This window comes from Hyposmocoma kahamanoa, unplaced genomic scaffold (genome assembly GCF_003589595.1).
Source record: "Hyposmocoma kahamanoa isolate Upper Pololo Valley unplaced genomic scaffold, ASM358959v1 88, whole genome shotgun sequence".
Lineage (NCBI taxonomy): Eukaryota > Metazoa > Arthropoda > Insecta > Lepidoptera > Cosmopterigidae > Hyposmocoma > Hyposmocoma kahamanoa.
This window is the reverse complement of record NW_020654466.1, coordinates 10536182-10556443: the sequence shown is the minus strand read 5'-3', so window position 1 is coordinate 10556443 and position 20262 is coordinate 10536182. Positions and strand designations below refer to the sequence as shown.

Genomic DNA, 20262 nt, shown 5'->3' with positions numbered 1-20262 from the left:
ACAGCTGTGTACATGTTCCAGCTGACGATAACGATAATTATATATTGAATGACACGATAGTTTGATAAAGATACTACTATTTAGTAATTATTTACACTCATTATTTTTCTACCATTTTTGCGTACAAACTTCAGAGAAAAGCACTGTTTACGAGAAGGTTGGCATTTCATTTTCTAATTTTTTTTGGCGACTAGCGGCCTAACGAAGACTGGATGGACAAAATAAATGGTAAGTAACTCTCAAGCCATAAGATAAGAGCATACACTCCCGCCTGAGCTCGCTCAATGACTTCGTTTTATTATTTAAAAAATGGTTGTTCAAATTGGCACTAGAAAATATTTTTCTGTGTTTGGAACAACAAAAGAGGGGCGCGCGGACAACAGCGGTGGATCTTTGCAGAAATCAAATTCAATCGGAAGGAAAAACTGATCTTGTATAAATTTTATATACAATAATAAGAATATATTCAATATATCAATAATACTAATTATGTTTTTTAATAACAAATCGGAATTTTAGTCATATACACAATTATTTAACGTTTTACAAAACAGAAAATAATGTACATTGTGGTTATAGAAATAGTTGAGTACACGTACATTAGGGAAACGTAACGTTGTGAGAAATCCGATATATGTGCTCACGTATTAGACTGACAACGAAAGTAACAAGAGACCAGGAAGAGCTACGATATAAAGGAACTCTATAGGATCAATTAGGTGACAGTACAGTTTGAAACCCTTATTTTACGACACTTACGGAGTAATAAGCCCATTTGTATTGTATTGTTCTTCTAATACTTAAGGATCACAGAAAGGCAGTACGTTATGTTACATGACTATGTAACACATCGTACAAATTCTTATTGAGAGTTCGCAAACAATAGTACATTATTGCAGAGGCCGGGAAGTTAGGGATTGCTGGACGAGTATGAGTTACAAGGCCGTGAGCCAACGAGGGTGCGTATTAATACAAGTCAAGCAATCCCCATTCTCGCAGAGGCTTATATGCTTTTCTCAAACATTCTGAGCAAAAAACAAAAGACTAAAGAAAGAAAGATGTATAATAGAAAAAAAAAAATTAATTAATATCAAATATATTATTTGACATTTCAGGGCAATTTTGCGAAAAGAAAATGTTATTGTTTTTTCCAGGCACATTAATAGTAGTCTGCTGAACTATAATAATAATAACGCACACACTCAACATACCCACGCCCTAGGGTAACCCGTGTCGCCGGTGCCACGGACACACACATAGACAACCACAAATTACACCCAAACTCACGAGAGAAATAAATGTAGGCCATACAAATATTTATCCCGGCCCGGGAATCGAACCGAGACCTCTGCATGGCAGTCCGGCATTATTTTCGTTATCGCTCTTCTCACTACAACAAATTTTCACGACGAAAATACGTTCATTGCTAGTAGATAGGTTATAAACATTTCCGAACATGTTTGAGAAATGTATAATTTTTCATCACACTTGCACGTAAGTAGTATGATTGCATGCAGTCTAATTTGATCATAATGCCCCAAAGAGAACCCTCGGGCATTTTTTCTTCTCATTACACGACTATGGCTGTAATGAGAAGAAAAAAGGCCCGCGGGTTTTATTTGGGGCATTATAGTCAAGTTAGCCTGCATACAATCATATCGCACTGCTGGTATAATACTGTTGTAACTCAAAATATGTGAAATTGAAGATTATACTATTGCTGAACGTAGTTAGAATATTGTAAGAAACTATTAAAATATATTTACTTAACCCAAAATGGGACAAACTTTTCGTGAGCTAGTTCTGAACAACAAAGTAATTACTCAAAAACATGAAATTATTTTTTCCCTTTTATTTTTAAATATGTTTGGTGAGTAGAAGACTTTAATAAACTTTAAGTTTATTAGAGACACAACTTTTAGTAATCTTTCGCGGGAACTAAGTAATTTTAGTTTTTTATCGATTCTGAAAAAAATACACTATTGTCTTAACAGTGCGATGTTATTTACTCGCAAATGTGATGAAAAACATTGCATGTTTCACCGGCGGCGGTGGTACGGGAATCTCGATTCCGACTGCCGTCAGTCTTCGACTTCGGGCTTCTAATAGAATCTCGACATAACCTTTGTCCAATAGAGCACTTACATATTGACATTTTTATAACAGCATCGATTATGAGAGTATGATCATGAAATAGAAATAAAATGCAATATTGTATATACATAATGACACTTTTACAAAAAAAATATGATGATGAGATGAATTCTACACAGAAAAATATTTTAAACACGGAGAAAATATGTTAAACTAGGGTGTACCTCATGAAAATGCACAAATACCCACTCCATATATTATAGTTTTTGCATGCCGCTGATCACTCTTTCAAATATAAATTTTCCGTATTCAGGCGGTCTCGTATTTTTCCTTTTACTTTGGAACCCATCAGCGTACAATGGTGTACCTAAATGTCTTTTTTTCACCATATCGGAAAGCATGAGTTCTATTTCTATCAGTGAGTCCTAACTTGTAGCTTTATATATGTTATTATGGCGAGTGCGATACGCGCTTTGCAACGCGAGTACACCACGATATTGTGCGAGTGTGTACATACGTCCCAGTACACGGCGCGCGTGTGGTGTCACACATACAAGTCACGCTGCTACGTTTGTATTTATATACACATATATCAATAGTATAAAAAAACCGATATTTTCTAAATCTGAAATAGAACACTTGGAGCAATAATATTAATTCTAATGACAATAGTATTATAAATATTATAATACATGGGGCGCACTATAAGTTTCCGGAATGAATAAGAAAAAAATGCCATAAATGGGCAGAAATGAATTTATTGTTCACAAAATATTCTCCGTTAGCGTTAATGCACTTTTTCATGCGAATGTCCCAATTTTGAAAACATTTATGCCACTCCTCCATGACAATCTCTGAAACATATTTTTCATGCTCTTCGACAGCCTCTTCAGTTGACGATTTTCATCAAAATCGTTGACCCCGTAACTGATTCTTAAATTTTGGAAATAAATAAAAGTCACAAGGTGCCAGGTCGGGACTGTACGCGGATTGGCTCATAAGGTCAACGTTGTTCACCTTCAAAAATTCATTTGTCTGTCTGGCCGCGTGAGAACTGGCATTATCGTGGTGCAAGATGATACAGCGTTTACGGTTATTTTTACGGAGTTTGTCAATAACTTCCGGCAAACAGATGGTCGTGTACGAATTCACGGTACAACGATTCTCCAAAGCAACAGTTACCACATGTCCAGTTTTATTAAAAAAAAGAAGCAATCATCCGCTTAGAGGCACTTAACACGCGCGCGACTATGGTTGGTTTCGGCTCATCTCGAAAGATACGCTCGATTGCTGCTTTGTTTTGGGATCGTAACTATAAATCCATGTTTCGTCACCTGTTACTATATCCCACACCAAATTTGACACCCCTTCGTTGAATCTGGTAAGCATGGCATTGCACCAAGTGACGCGATTCGTTTTTTGAGCCCCAGTCAATTTTTTTTTTAGTGTGAAAGAACACAACTTTTTAAAACCCTAAGGTTTGTGTAGTATTGATTGTATTTGACTTATGCCTATGCCTAAAGATGCCCGAATGTCATGGTATGTCACATGCCTGTCTGTTTTGATCATACGGCTCACAGCATCGATGTTTTTGTTCGCGATGGCGACCATCACGAAATTCGTCACTGAGATTCCGAGCTGTTCAATTACACTTAAAGTCGTAGAAAATAATACTACGAAAATTTTCCATGGTGAAGTAGACAACCAATTTCTAAAATGACGCCACAATGTAAAAACAAGTGAGAGTCAAATGAAACAAACTGTATGGTACAGCCAAAGAATTCCATTTTCAAATGTTGCAATGACTTTTTAAATATTGTTTATGTAAGTGGCCAGTTCCGAAAACTTATAGTGCGCCCTATGTACCTATTTGTTATATATTGTAACGAAAGGACTAAATCGTGCGCCTGGTGTTAAGTCTATACTAGGTAGTTGCAATGCGACTCTGAGCTTTAAATCGCAAAGATCTGAGGGACTCTGCCACTGCGGCCGTCATCACCCTGAGACATAAGTGTGTAGAAGATGTAAGACATAAGTGAGACACAAGTCTTCAGTGCCTGTAATGATTATATATCGTTATATGTAATTTGGCATAGTTGATCTACCAGAAACTGAGTACACATAATGCCCCCGGGAAAATTGTTTCTATTCCCTTTTAAAAAGTCCTTTGAACCGTACTCAGATTGAAACCTTATTTGTGTTATTACATAACGCCAGTAACATATCGGAACAAAACAGAAGTTACTATGCGATCATAAATCAAGTTGGATTTTAGCTGCAGCTGTCTTGGAACGTCCTTAAGTTACCATGTCAAGGTTTGCTCTTCATAAACGAATGTAACTCTCCCTCTTTGTAATTAGTATTTCATATTTATGTTCTTCATAGTATGCTTGAAAATAAATGGTAAACAAGCGCTATAAATGTACTTTATTTGTTGACCAAGTTTAAATTAACGTTTCAGAATCCTCTCACCGGAATTACCCGCATCAGAACTTGCGTAATTAAGTTCTCGCATTAAAATAATTAAGGTGCGAATACTTTTACTATCTTCAACGGTGATACTGGAATTATAATTTTAAATTAACAATTTCAAGACGAAAATTATCAAAAAAAACATGAGAAATTATCCCGAGCTATGGTTGGTACAGTACAACCGTATAATAAAACTAATTCTCACCAATATATGTACATTTTTCATGTTTACGGACGTATTGATGTTTGTTAGTTCAAAAACATTGAAATAAACATAAAATAATGACAAAATATTGTTCCGAAGTTCAAATAAAGAATTGTTTTGGTATCTTTTTTTTAATTAGAGGCTAATATTCACTTGGTCTTTTACGTAACTATATTTTATCTCCCGTTTTTCTCTACAGATCCAATTAACAAAATCAATCAATTTACAAACTTTCCAAACTAAAGCAAATGTTTTAATTAAATCAAATATAAACGAACTCATGTATTAACTAATATTTCTTAAAAAACACGAAACTTGATGTTAGAATATTTAAATTGGATTAACCTGTAATTGGCAAAAAAAAAGGTACAACAATGAAATGTGTACATTATTTTTTTTAACATAAACGTAACGAGCTTTGGAGAGTGATAATCAGCTTTAGTCAAATTTATCCATTGTTTTGAGAAATATTATTTCTTTAAATTAATTAGAAATATCTTCCGTAATTTTTACGTTTATTGAATGTCACGACGTTTACTATCATGATATTCAATTATTTTTTGTGAAATTCTCCACTAGTTTGTTATAATTATTATAACAAAGATCAAAACACTAACTATTAACCATATTTATTATTTAATTGGTTTGCATATAAAAAATATGATATATGATATAAAAAAAAAGGAAAGTCAAAATTTAGACAAACTCCCAACGAAAACCAATTTTATATCATCTTGAAAAATGTATTTCTTTCAACATATGAATTCCTAGCTAGTGTTGGTAAACCTAGTCTATGTAATCCGGCAAAATACGTCACACATACTTATATTATACGTACCACACACACTACATATTTCATGGGGTTCTCACAGGTAGCGCTGCGGTAAAAAAGCCCTTAAAATCAATTACAAGATCTGCAAAAAGCACGTAGAGAAATTTGTAAGGTCTATAGTGCTAACACGATAGGGCGTCACTAGCGCGAGAGCGACATAAAGCGCGAGATACTGCTCTTCTCGCATGGAATTCGGGCACTTTATGTCGCTCTCGCGAAAGTCGCGTCTTATCATGCTAGTCCTACTGCTGACTAGTTCCATAGCTCAAATGAGAGTAACAGCGCAAGTTTAACTAAAAAGTCGTAGGTCTGAGTCCAGCCGGATTGGAAGAATTTTTCTTCGCGTTTATTCGACCTTTGTAACACAATAACAACAAACTAGTGCAGTATTTTCATATAAAATAAAGAAACATCCCCTACTTATAATTAAACTTTACGTCTTCCATTAGTATTTGCATTAGTAATGTAATAATACTGTACAACTGATGCAATATGGATATACTGTACTTAATTAATTGAGTCACAACAAACATTGTTCATAGATGGCATAGACAGCAAACTTTACACGACATTACTCTGTCACTTAAGCGTTCGGAACCACAATTAACTCGAAATTGTGCAATTTACAAGTTTACTTGACACGAGTCGGGTAGATGCTCTATAACAAATCTATATCGTAATAAAGTATATAAAGCTACATGTTCTCTTCGATATAAAAAATAATAATTATGGGAACCATCGCATGTGTGTACGTTCCATAATAAATAAAAGATTACCATAAGTATTTCGCTATTACATATACATACATTCATACATTTCTCTGTACGTCTTCTAATATACCTTTGTAATAATAGAGTTCTTAGGTTTTCGCGCATAGGAAATATAACATTTTTTTTTAGTATCTAGATCGCCTATTTTTTCTTCAAATAAAGTAACGTTTCGGATCTTTTACAGATCCCATGGCCATGCGGTAAACTTTTTTTTGTATAGCAAAAGTTACGTCACGAATAAAAACGCCGTGTGTAAACTTATCTCGATTGCCGTGTATCTCGACCACAGCTGCTAATGGAATTAATGGTAGACGCTTCGGGTTTCTCTCGAGCTAATCACAGAGCCAAAGAGAATTGGACACTACACAAAATGTAGAAAGTACAAAAGGCATTAAAACCGTTTACGACACTAATTTAGTACTACTTTGTTACTACGAAACTAAAAACTAAAAGACCTATTCTTATTTTCAGTTGGTTTAATTGACATTGAAACACCTTAACAAATACCGGTAGTTATGGAAAGAACCTTTAGAACCTTAATAGGGTAATATTAGGGGTTAAAGTATGAAATTGCCGTTTCGCACTGAAAAATTAAAACAATTTTTTTTAAGGTTAAATATATTTGTTTAATCAAAGTTTTTTCCCTTGTTGTTTATACATTTCTGCCATGTAATCGGAAGGTCATTTAAACCTTTGCGATAGAAGTCTGGAGACCTGGACTCCACAGCTGTGTGAAGGGATTTTTGTACTGCTTCCTGGGAATTTTATTTCCATACAAAAAAAAATCAAATTGCGGGAAAAAATGGTAGTCGGTCGGGGCGAGGTCCGACGAATATGTAGGATGATGGATAATTTATATCTGCAGGTCTTGTAGTAGTAAAACTGTTTCTCAAGCAGTGTGAGGTGTTGCGTTATCATAGAGCAATAACGGTGAAGCTGTTTTGCTGCGAGTTCCGTCGTCATTATTCAAACGCCATATGTCATATTGTGGGTATGCTAACATTAAACCATGACGTTTCGTGGTAGTTTGATACGGATCGGCTTCCATCATTACCTTCAATTCAACGTTATTTACATTTGTGACTGGTCTTCCTCGTGGTTCTTTCTTCAAGTCGTAATTTGCCGTATTGCCGGCGTTTGCCGTATTCGCGTATGCCGTATCCTCTCCAAATACAGCATTGACAGTTTCTGCTACGTTAACTCCATGTGGAAATTCGTATTCGAAAATTAGGTACTCAGATTTTCGCTGTATCTGTCTTCACGTTAAAAGCTGAATGTAAAAACAATTGAAAGTCGAACAATCAAATATCATGTTTTTTAAGTTAAGCATGTTTTACTTTTCGTGTGAAAAACGTTTCACTCTGAAATCGGACACCATACAGGTTTAATTTTAATTTAAAGTGGCCAGTAAAATAAATCGGCAATTTCATATTTAAACCCCTATTATTAATAATTAACCCTTGTCATACGTAACGCATTTGCATTTCTATAAATTTCGAAATTTTTGGCACCTTTTAGTAAGCAGTATAGTTCCTTGTGAAAGACTCCTTGTGGACCCATCCAGGGAAACACTGCCACTTTACCTATTTCTGCCGCCAAGCAGCAATGTGAGCATTACTGTGTTCCGGTTTGGAAGGGTAAGGGTGCTGGTGAAATTACAGGCAAATGGGACTTGTCAACTTTTGCCTCAGCGTTGATTCACATCGCGGAGACGTTACGCGACGCGACACGACGAGGCGCGGGCTGCATTCAAGCGAGCAATGCAACATAAACTTTATCCTCAACAAAATAAGACAACATTTCATTAAACGAACAAATGAAAACGAAGATGCAGTAAAAGACGGCGAGCTGCAGAGAGCTGCGGTAGGCGCACTTTATAAAATGCAATATACTATAGAAAATATTCTCCACTAAATAAAGTATACATTTCTTCAAACAAAAGAGAAAAGCCGCGCTGCGTCACCTGCTATAGGTAGCGTTGATTTACATCGCGGAGACGCTACGCGACGCGGCGTGGGGCTGCATTAAACCGAGCAATGCAACATAAACTATAAGGCAACATTTCATTAAATAAATACATGAAAACGAAGCTCCTTCAAGGGGCAGCGGGCTGCAGAGAGGTGCGGCGGACGCACTTTATATAATGCTATATACTATAGATTATATTCTTTATTTAATAAAGTATATATTTCTTCAAACAACAAACAAAAAAAAAAGTAAAGCCGCGCGGCGCGTCGTGCTTCACGACTCCGCCCACTTATCTCGCCTCTGACAATACAAAGTATAACTTAGCTTCTCAACAATAAGGTATATTTCTTTTTATTTGTATATTTTTTTTAGGCAGATTGTGTAGTAGATGCAATGTAGTATATAATATTATATATATTATAATATAGTAAACAAAGTCGATATTTCTTTGAAAGTCAAGCAAAATCTCTTTTCATAGAAGCAATATATACTTTATTTAGTAGACAGTATGTTCTATATTATAATGCACATTATACAGTGCGTCGGGTGAAGCTCGACCTCTTGCTGCATCTACTTTATGGATGACGGGTCGTGTTCAAGCAATATGTAGATTATACATGGAAATAATATTGCGTGGATGAGAAGGTCCCGGGTTTCATTACCGGTAGAACCAATTTTGGAAATGTACTTTTCTAACGTGGTTTTGGCCTAGGTGCTCTGAATAATGCCGCGGAGTGAGTTCCGTAGCTCTTGGTTCCGGCCTCGATTCCCGGTAGAACCAATTTTGAACATGATTTTTGTTAAATGGTATTTACCTAGGCATTCTGAGTAGTGCCGCGGAGTGAATTCCGTAGCCTTTGGTCCCGGGATCGATTCTCGGTAGAACCAATTTGGGAAATGAACTTTTTAGTGGTTTTGGCCTAGGTGTTCTGGATAAACTTGTTGAACTAAATAATGAAACAAAGGGAATGAACTTATTCCTGTGCTGTTGTCAAACAAAGTGACGTCGACGACGACGATTTTTGACGCACCGCGCGGGCCTCGATCAATGGTCGCGAAAGAATAACGCGGTGTCAAACAGTTGATTTTAAAACATTTTGACAGTACCATACGGTAATTTTATAAATATAAAAATTGAGCGCGACAAACGAAATAAAAAGAAACAGCATGCGTAGTATATATATAGTAGCGAAGTATGGCAGTATATCGCATGCAATATGTGATAAACCTCCCCATGACATATTTATTGCACTCGATAACGCAATGTTGCCATTATTAAAATTTTATTTTCTATTGCGAATTCTGAATTTGTTCTTTTGTTTATTTGATAATGAACGATTTTTTGTTTCGTTATTTTACAACGATTTTCGATGATTAAATGACAAATTTTAGCTATATATGCAATTTCATATCGCTTGTTCTGCAAAATGTGTAACAAGGGTTCATTATCAAGTAAACTAAAGAACGATTGGCGTTAGTGCGGTATCTTACCGACTCACAATAAAAAAAAAAATTTTAATAATGGCAACGTAGCTTTTGAAACTTTTGGGTTACAACTGCTGCATGTGGAACTGAGTACATGAAACTACTGGAAATAAACCGCTTTATAAACTGCTTTATATATATCAGAGGGAGGCTTATCACATGTCGTATGCGATATACTGTCATGCTGGTCTCAAACAAGGGAACTCTCTATACGCCTTATTTGGTACTCACCAGAACAACGGAATCCAAACAGGGGCAATACCAGACTACCAAGGCCAAAGGCACTTCAGAAAAGTTCATTTCCTAAATTGGTTCTACCGGGAATCGAACCCAGAACCAAGAGCTACGATGTTCGCTCCGTGTCACTACCCAGAACACCTAGGCCCAAAAACACTTTAGAAAAGTTTATTTCCCAAATTGGTTCTACCGGGAATCGAACCCGGAACCTTCTCATGCAGTGCCGACAGTGCATACCGTTGATCCACCGAGACCACCTTACTTGGACTATTATATTTGTTTGTTAAATGTTGCACTGCACGCTATAATGCAGCTCCGCGCCGCGTCACATCACGTTGCGTTGTGTCTCGGCGATATGAATCTAGTAACCGTTACCTCTCGTTGGTGACTTGTTATTTGTTGTTTGAAGAAATGTCTACTTTATTTAGTAGAGAATATGTTCTACGGTATATTGCATTTTATAAAGTGCGCCTACCGCAGCTCGCTGCAGCAGTTTGTTTAATGAAATGTTGCCTTATTTTGTAGACGATAAAGTTAAAGTTGCAATGCTCGTTTTAATGTAGCGCCGCGTCTCGTTGCGTTGCGTCTCGGCGGTATGAATCAAGCCTCAGGGTGACGGGCGCAGTGGCAGTGCCACTGATCTTCTTGATCTTTGTGATTTAAAGCTTGGAATGGTACTGCAACTGTTATGGATAGGCGTGTCGCTTACCACCAGGCACACAACTTGTTCGTCCGGCCACTTAGTATCATAAAAAAACTGAAACATTTTTGCTAGTAAAAAATGTCAATTACGTTGATTTTTCTTAACAATAAAAATGAAACTAAATAAGATATAAAAAAACCGCTTTCAGGGGTTGTAAATCTCGTGTTCGCTGGTTCCAGATATGTTAATAACTCAAAACCGCTAAAAATTTCGATTAATTTAGTTATGATGATAAAGGCCTCCTTATCATCATAGCTAACGTAACACAACCTAAAGAAACACGACCCGTATGCCACACAGAATATTAATAGAAATTAATGGAACTGAACATTGAGAGCGCATTTATTCGATACAAATTTCATCGCGCTCAGACAGCGCGTCGCCGAGCGGAGTCCGCGTTGCCGCCGCGCAGCGACCGCGCTGGCGCTTTAAATATAAAAAGATAGAGCAAAAAATTCTCCTTTAAAAACAGTTAAAATTAGTTAACGTGTTCGACTTATCGAAACTTACCCTAACGATGCAAAGCTGAAGTATCATTACACAATTTGAATATTCTAAAACTGCGTTATGGTTTGTTACGATATCTCAAAACATTGTTTTGTCACTTAGCCACGTTTTAGTTAGCAGAAGGCAGCGCGTGCGTCTAACTGTCATGGCAAAATACGCTATATTTGTTTAGCCTTTACGTTTTAACTTAAATGAGCGTCTTGGGCACGCGAGACTGGCTTGAATTTGGTCTACGCGGTGTCCCGCGCGGCAGCCGCGCGATTGTATTCTTCAGAGGAATCGAAATGATGTTGCCTAGTAAATAGAATTCAGATTCGGTATTAATGTACATGAAGGCGTGGTAACTGGGCGGTCGCCGCCCATTTTCTCCTCGTGTAACTGGGTTCTAAGACTAAAGGAAATTAAAAATAGATTACACACGCACGGTCACTTTGTCCGAAACGGAACCGTCCTGCAAACAACATGGTGATGGATGGCAAATGGATTACAATAATCCACCCAACCACTATAATATTAATATATGTGAAAGTAAGACCAACATTCTATTTTATGTTGTGGATATTTCAAAGATTCCCACGAAGCGTTTTGCTTCCACATTTAGGTAATGGCGTACGTGAAATTCCTTGCCTGCAGACTTGTTCACCGAACGCGGTCGCCATAACTTGGACCTTTTCAAGGCGAGAGTGATAGGTATTATTTATGTGTGCGTACTCGTCAACCTCATCGTCGCTTTCCATCAGGCGAAATGGAGGTCAAAAGCGCACTCATTTTCTTATAAAAAAAATTCTTCGGCAAATATACCCTAGTCCTGTTTCGAAAACATAATCGAGCTGTCGACTCCATTATAATAAAATTAATTTAATACCATTTGACCATGTATAGTAGTTTGCACATGACAATCAGTTTCAGTTCCATTAATGCAAGAGAATTTGAGACAATGTAACTGTGAACTGCCTCTGTGGCCGAACGGTTACCATACCGGATTGCCATGCAGAGGTCCCAGGTTCGATTCCCAGGCCGGGAGAAATACTTTTATGGCCTACATATACACACATATACATTATTTCTCGCGTGAGTTTAGGTGTAATTTGTGGTTGTCTATGTGTGTGTGTGACATTTTTAGCAAAATTGAGATATTAACATGTCGACTGTGAACTGGCAATCGGTACTATCACAATTTTGACAACTTTACAGGAAGAACAAAAAATGCGTTATTTATATAGCATCTGGTTTATCATATATATTATTATTATTTATATCATCCGCTTAGAGGCACTTTGCACGCGTGCCACTTTGGTTGGTTTCGGCTCATCTCGAAAGACCCATACGCGCGATTGCTGCTTTGTTTTGGGATCGTAACTATAAATCCATGTTTTGTCACCAGTTACTATGTCCCACACCAAATTTGACGCCCCTTTGTTCTGAATCTGGTAAGCATGGCATTGCACCAAGTGACGCGATCCGTTTTTTGAGCCTCAGTCAAATTGTGTGGGATCCACCGAGAGCACAATGCCTAAAGATGCCCGAATCTCGCCTATGCCTAAAGATGCCCGAATCTCATGGTATCTCACATGCCTATCTGTGTTGATCATACAGCGCACAGCATCGATGTTTTTGTTGTTCACAGCAGTGGACGTGCGACCATCACGAAATTCGTCACTGAGATTCGCATGACCGCGTTTGAATTCTGCAAAGCAGCTATAAATAGTCGTCTTGCATGATGCTTCATCGCTAAAAGCAGTTTGAAGCTGAGCGAAGCTCCGCTGAGCTGTTAAATTACACATAAATTCTTAGAAAATCATACTTCGAAAATTTTCACGACTTAAATCCATGGTGATGTAGACAACCAATGTTCAAAATGACGCCACAATGTAAAAACAAGTGACAGTCAGATGAAACAAACTGTATTCTACAGCCAAAGAGTTCCATTTTTTTAAATATTGTTTATGTAAGTGGCCAGTTCCGGAAACTTATAGTGCGCCCTATGTACTAATATAGCAGGCTCGTTCTTTGGAATAGTTTTAAACAAATATAATAAGTATATATGTATCTAATAATAAACATATATGACTCTCTCTCTATAAGTCATATATGTTTAATAGTAATATAATTTAATATCGTGTTAGTAAATATCGTGGAAGTCAATAAACATAAATAGTATTTATTTTAGTTGTCAATAATTAAGAAACGAAATACTCTGTTCTAAGCTACTGTGTTTGTTGGTGTTGTTTGAACGTTAATAATATTTTGCTTAAGTAGATACACATAGAAACAACTGAGTCTTTTATTTCAATTTATAAAACGTAAATATACTGAAAAACTATACGTATACATACAAGTACTCTCAACCATTCTATTAACTCACACTCATGTGAGATTCACGACAATGAAATTATTTGATCTCAACGTACACCATAAATATTAATGACTAACGACAGGTGTGGGGCAATGCAAGTAACTGTTTCCGTTGTCGAACGGTTAACATGATGGCCTGACTGCCACGTAGAGGTTCCGGGCCTGGAGATATATTTTTTGGTTTCCCTAGTACGGGGCTAAAAAAATATTTAAGATCTAGTTAGTATGTAGCTTGTCATCATCACTATGCATCCCTCTGCTGAGCGAGGCTCTCCTTTATGGAATCATTCAAAAATGTACCTAAACTGTATAATGCTAAAGATAGGATCCATAAAACGAACTTCGACTTCGAGCAAGCATAAATGGCGAGCTAAGCACGTTTTTCTTATTTGAAAAACGAACTTTGACTATGTATGACTACGCAGGGAATGAAATTAAACTTTGAGCTAACTTCCTAATTCTTGCCTACCTAATTCTTGTAAACTTAAGTAACGTTCGTTTTCGTGTTGTTGCTCGCCATTTTTGCTTCAAAGTTCGTTTTATAAATCTCAGCATTAAAAATTACAGTCATGTGGACTCAGAGATTCGAATCATCAATCAGCGTCATTAAAGTTACACAAACGTATATTGATGTTCTTTTCTAATTCCCTATATCTGAATTATTACAACTATTTTAGTTTTCAATGAAATTAAATTTCATTTTCACATTAGGTCATTAATTTATTACTATTTTTACTGCTAATGAAAATTATTTCATTTTCAAATTGCTAAACACCCTACATTAATTGAAACAAAAAGTAAAAAGACCTTTAGAAGGAGAATGGCACCAGAGGGACGAAGCTCCGCACTATAAACTTGAATTAGTAAATGAAACTGTGCATTAACATTGTCATCCCTCTGAAACATCTGAGAGGCATGTCTCGTAATGTGTGTTATGAAACGTAGTAAAAAGGCCACAGTGACTCGCAAACAATGCGTGTCCTTTGTCAGAATATTATTGTACACCTTTGCGATTATGGGGTACTAATACCATTATATTAGAGGGTAAAGTAAACAAATAACTTACACATAATGTAATATAATTAGGATGTAGATATTATTAAATTTCGCTTACTATTAACGTTTAGCTGCAGAAGAGTTCCTTGTGCAACCTCCTACAGGGAACAATTGCTACCTTCTCCCGCCAAGCAATGAAGAGATCTTTGCGATTTCTCTGAGCGACAGTGCAACTGTTAGGGACAGGCGTGTTGCTTACGTGCACGACTTTTCGTCTTTTGTTTTCCTGTGACGTTGACAGATGTTTAATCAATTATTATTTTATATTTTTTTTCTTATCTTTTTTGAGTCTTTCGTAATTATATCCCGTACTTCCCGTTCGGTTCTGGGATTTAGTTCGCGGATTACTTTAACTGCCTCCGTGGCCGAACGGTTACCGTGCGGGACTGCCACGCAAGAGGTCCCGAGTTCGATTCCCGTGCCGGGAAAAATATTTGAATATAATTTGTTTGTAATTTGTGGTTATCTAAGTGTGTGTCCATGGCACCCGATACAGGGTTTCCCTGATGCGGGGCTATGAGTGTGAAAATATTTCGTCGATTTGCCTGAAATTGCGAACCGCGCTTCGACTTGAGCAAACCATACTTCAGCGTCGTACCCCGGTCTACGGAACTGATTGGTTCTGTAGATGGTTTTTCCTCCATTGTATCTTCGTACTCTGAATTAATTGTTTTTTGCGCAATTGGTTTTGTTCGACATGAGTCACCAATATGGTGGGGGCTATGCCAGAAGTTTCACTGAAAACTCAACTCTCAGTCCTATACCGTAACTCTTTGAACTCGCTCAGTCCGCTCCGCACGTTTTTTTTTTGCGGTGGAAGCACTTCTGTGAAATGCTTCGGGTATTAAATCGCAAAGATTTTAAAAGTCTATACAACCACAAATGGCTTTGGTTAATTCCGCATAATAGTCAAAGTGTTGAATCAATGGCTTTGGAAAAATATATAGTAAAATTGAGGATATACACTAATTATAATATGATGTGAAAACACGATTCCTAAATATTTTCACGATAGAAAAACAACACAAACTTACCTCGAAATTTTACAAGGCAACCGCTGTATTCGACAGGTACTTTGCATGCCAATATTATTTTTATCAACTGAACTAAATAGACTACTAAACACGTGTAACAAACTATATACATTTTACAAATGGCTTTAAGTTCGTTTGTAAAAAAAAATAATTCTGAAATAAAGTCAGTGTCCCTGCCGTTCGACCCAAGCTAAATGAACCGTATTAGTACGGGCTACATTTTAATTCGAGCTGAGGTAGTATCGTCTCTTAAGAGCACTGCCAGTGCGCCATCACCCTGAGACATAAAGTTGACAAGTCCCTTGTGCCTGTAGCACCAGCACCTTTAACTATTCAAAACCGGAACGCAGCAATGCTCATATTATTTGCTAAAAATAAATTACCATTAAAAATATCACATTCAAATTAATGTACATTAACGGCACAACAGACTATACATTTTTGTTCGAAAATCGCCTCCAGTGCAACGGAACAATATACGCCAATGTGTAGCTTGATGTGCTGGCGTGTGTACAACCTTAATAACCTCTCAAATAACTTCCTAATGTTAATTAACTTTTTTACTTTTATTTAGATTGGTTTATGAAAATTTGAGCGCATGTTGACAGACAAACAATGCGGGTCGCCCACATCGTCCCTTTGTGGCTCTTATCGCATGTATCCACGTATGGTTACTTTACATTTTATTCTTTGATATCTAATGAATGACCTGTTTCCTGTGTGTAAGATTTAATAAACAAGGACACCACGGCTATGCGACATGGAGGGAAATACTATTTTTGTATTCTGGTTCATAAAGACATTATTTTATTATTCAAAGATTTTTAAAAGTTTCTTGTCTCACCGAGGAACCGAACCGACCAAATGTGAAAACAAAACGTATATTTTTATGATACCGATAAAAAGGGTCAATTGCAAGGATTAATTTCTTTTAAGTAATATAATATCTTAAATTTGAGGAAGACCGTTCAATTTTACAATTTATTTAAAAATGTATAAACTTAAAACTGCCAAAATATTTTCATTTATCAAATGTTAAAAATATGACACCTATGTATACATTATTTCCACATTCTAAGATTAATGATGTGCAAGTCGCAATAAATTACAGATGTACCATTTTTCTTTATTCTCTCGCCTGTTTGACGGCCTCCGTGGTCAAACAGGCGAGTCCGGCTCACTTGGGGATCAAAGCAACGTATGTGTTGTTGTCTAATATTTTGTTTATTTATTATTTATTTTTATTTGTTTTATTTTAGGTAATAAACTGATTAATTTTCCACACGGATCTATAAAGATATATTCTTTTACATAATAGTGCCCCATTTATTTGATCGTATATTTCTTGTATGTGTTTCAGTGTTCAGTGTATAAGTCTCATCTATAAGGCACCACACTCAACATTTGGTTTGTGCATTGAATCCCTTCCTTCCACCACAAATGCCACATTTTCCGTCAACGGCATATATGGTTCAACCCGAAGATACATCTTTTAAAATTAGATCCCGGTAAGAGTAACCTAACACAACACCGTCCAGAGCTTTCTGAGTGAATCACAATTTCGCACCCCTCATGAAAGAACTGCATAAGTGGAGTTACGGCAAGATGTTTATTGCTATTACCATTAGATACAGAAAAATATAACACACATCTTTTCCAATTCTTGCAACTCTATCTACAATATTAGTCGCTAGAGTTACAAAAATTGGAGAGAATGTGGGTTATACTTGACAATTCACAGGCCTTATATAACGTCATTCTTATTCTAAATCTAAGTTCCAATATTTCATTATTTATATTTTAATACAATATTATATATAAATTATACAATATAAAATATATTTTATTTATCCAGCGCATTAGCAAAGAATTCATTAATTGAGTAAAATGGCCTATTTACAAAATACTCTTTCAATTTTCTATCAAATGTTTTAAAATCACTATAAAGTTTTGGGTCCTTACTTAAATTATTGAACACTTCAATTGCAATGTTGTTGACTCTGTTAATATCAATAACTATTACAAACTAGAGCAGTAATTTCACAAAAATAATTGAATATCACGGTGGTCAAACATCGTGCTGTACAATAAACTTAAAAACGTACCTAACGTTTTGGAAATCATATGTCGTACGTTTAAAGGTAAATACACATAAGTGACATTTTCCACAAAATCTTTAATTTACATAGGGTAAGAAAATCACTACCTTTCTGCACTTGATACTCAACTACAAAAAAGCTATAATAAATTTAATAAGAGTTTTATCTGCAGAAAGATGGTGAATTTCTTATAACTGGTACATAATTTGGAGATTTTTGTGGAAAATGTCACTTCTGTAGTTTTACCTTTAAGCAAACGACGATGTAATCCCAATGAATTTTTTAGTCGGAATTTGTGGTATAATCCGTAATTCACATACTAGACTAGACGATTATGAGCAAATCATTATCCAATTTAGTGTCAGAATTTATTGTATCATTAAAAATTAATGATGCGCCGGGCGAGTTATATAAACAGTTATATTCGTCTGTATCATCGCCACTACAGTCCAGAACATAGTGAGAAAATAGTATTTTATACCTATTGTAAATAACAGATAAATGGAAAGATCGTAACTCGAGATTTTGTTATGAAGTTCATTATGGCTATTGGGCAGGGTTCATAATATGAATAACTTTTATACTTGAATGAAAAGGGCAACAAGACCAACAATCAATTGGAATAATTATGTTTATTCTTATATCAAAATTTCTTAACCTTAAAATCACCAAAACTGTAGAACAAAGCTTGTCCGGAATTAATTAGCAAAAAATAAATGTAATCACAGGTGAGCCTCAGGCTATAGTCCACGTTCGGCTTGGAAAACCAAAGGCAAAATAATGTTTTCGATTAAAAATCATTTTCCAATGGCTAAACCAAACATGTAAAGAAATCAAGGAAAAGAAACTGTATTGGAAATTGTAAATTAATATAATATGTGGTCTTTGCCAAGGTATGTAATGCAAATAAATGGTATTTTAATATAATAATGTACTATAACAATGTTATTAACTTGATTACCATTATCGTTTATCAGTCTATATAGTATTAAGCCTATTAACTTGCTAAGGTATATCGGCTCAGTCAGTCGTAATGATAATGGTAAGCGAGACGCCTATACATGACAGTTGTAGTGCCATTTAAATGGCAAAGATCTGAGGGGCACTGTCACTGCACCTGAGACATACGTTAATAAGTCCCATGTGCCCTTAATTTCACCAGCACCCCTACCCTTCAAAACCGAAACACAGTAACGCTTACATTACTGCATGATATATGTATACATAATAATATAATATGGCGTTGTATATGTATGCATACTCGTATAAAAAAATATTAACAACTTTTATAACTTAAATTATTATTGAATTGATATTCAGTTATTTTTTAGGTGAAATTACTCTACTAGTTTTGTTATAATTATTAATACAAAGATCGAACACTCAGAAAAAAATCCTTCGATCGTGGCTAAGTTAATATAACGTCTGCCGGTATACTAGAAGACGTCGGTTCGAATCCGGCCGGATCGAAGGATTTTTTTCTGACTCTTCGATATTTGTATTAATAATTATAACAAACTTTTATAACATTGTCACATTATAAAATGCGTCATTGTTTCATACTAAAAATTTCACCTTATTCATTCATTGTCATTGATTCACACTAAAACTGAATTTCTTGAAGTGTGTAAAAATACATCGCGTCTCGCGTCTTCCGCCAGCCAACAAAACACAAGAAGTCTTAAAGACTAATATACGATCTGGAAGTATATAATGTGTACGTATGTATATGTATATCATCGAGTACGTAACCAAAATATATACATATATATACACACTGAGGGGCACTGCCACTGTGCCTGTCACCCTGAGACACAAGTTGACAAGTCCCATGTGCCTGGAATTTCACCAGCACCCTTACCATTCCAAACCGGAACGCATTAATGCTCACATTACTGCTTGGCGGTAGAAATAGGTAAGGTGGCAGTTCTTCCCTGGACGAACACTTTCACAAGGACTATCTGACACATTATTATGATAATGGCCTTGCCGAAGCGTGACAAGTACAGATTTGTGCCACAAGTTAATTATGTAAACCTGATTTTCATAACCTCATCACATGGCCGCGTCTCATGTCAGTCCAGTCAGTTCTGAAACAGTAAGTGAATTAAACAGTACAAGCAAGGGCGGGTGGCGTCGAGTGCTCCCGTTGTAATCGAATTACTTCTGCTCAACTAATAGCCCAACCAACTGTTGCGTTCAGGAACTTTAGAAACTTGAACGTTCACTCATATTTACTTTGACACTGTTTATTTGCTTTAAGCCATCGAGACAGACAATAGGTGTAAATAATAATCTTCAGTGAGACGACAACTGGCTGAGTGGATGACGGATTCTATAAGGGCACAGCGCACACGCTGCCAGTTTTGTTAATTATTATTCGTTACATTAATTATTTATTTCAGTTTTCTTTATTTATTGTTATTATTATTTTCTACTTTTCTT

The 20262-nt window shown here is 36.1% G+C and overlaps 1 protein-coding gene across 1 annotated transcript in view; it reads right to left on the bottom strand.

Annotated features, from left to right (window-relative positions):
• LOC113235929 overlaps positions 1-20262 on the bottom strand; it is an 88568-nt gene that overhangs the window by 24576 nt on the left and 43730 nt on the right. The gene's annotated exons all lie outside the window — the stretch shown is intronic.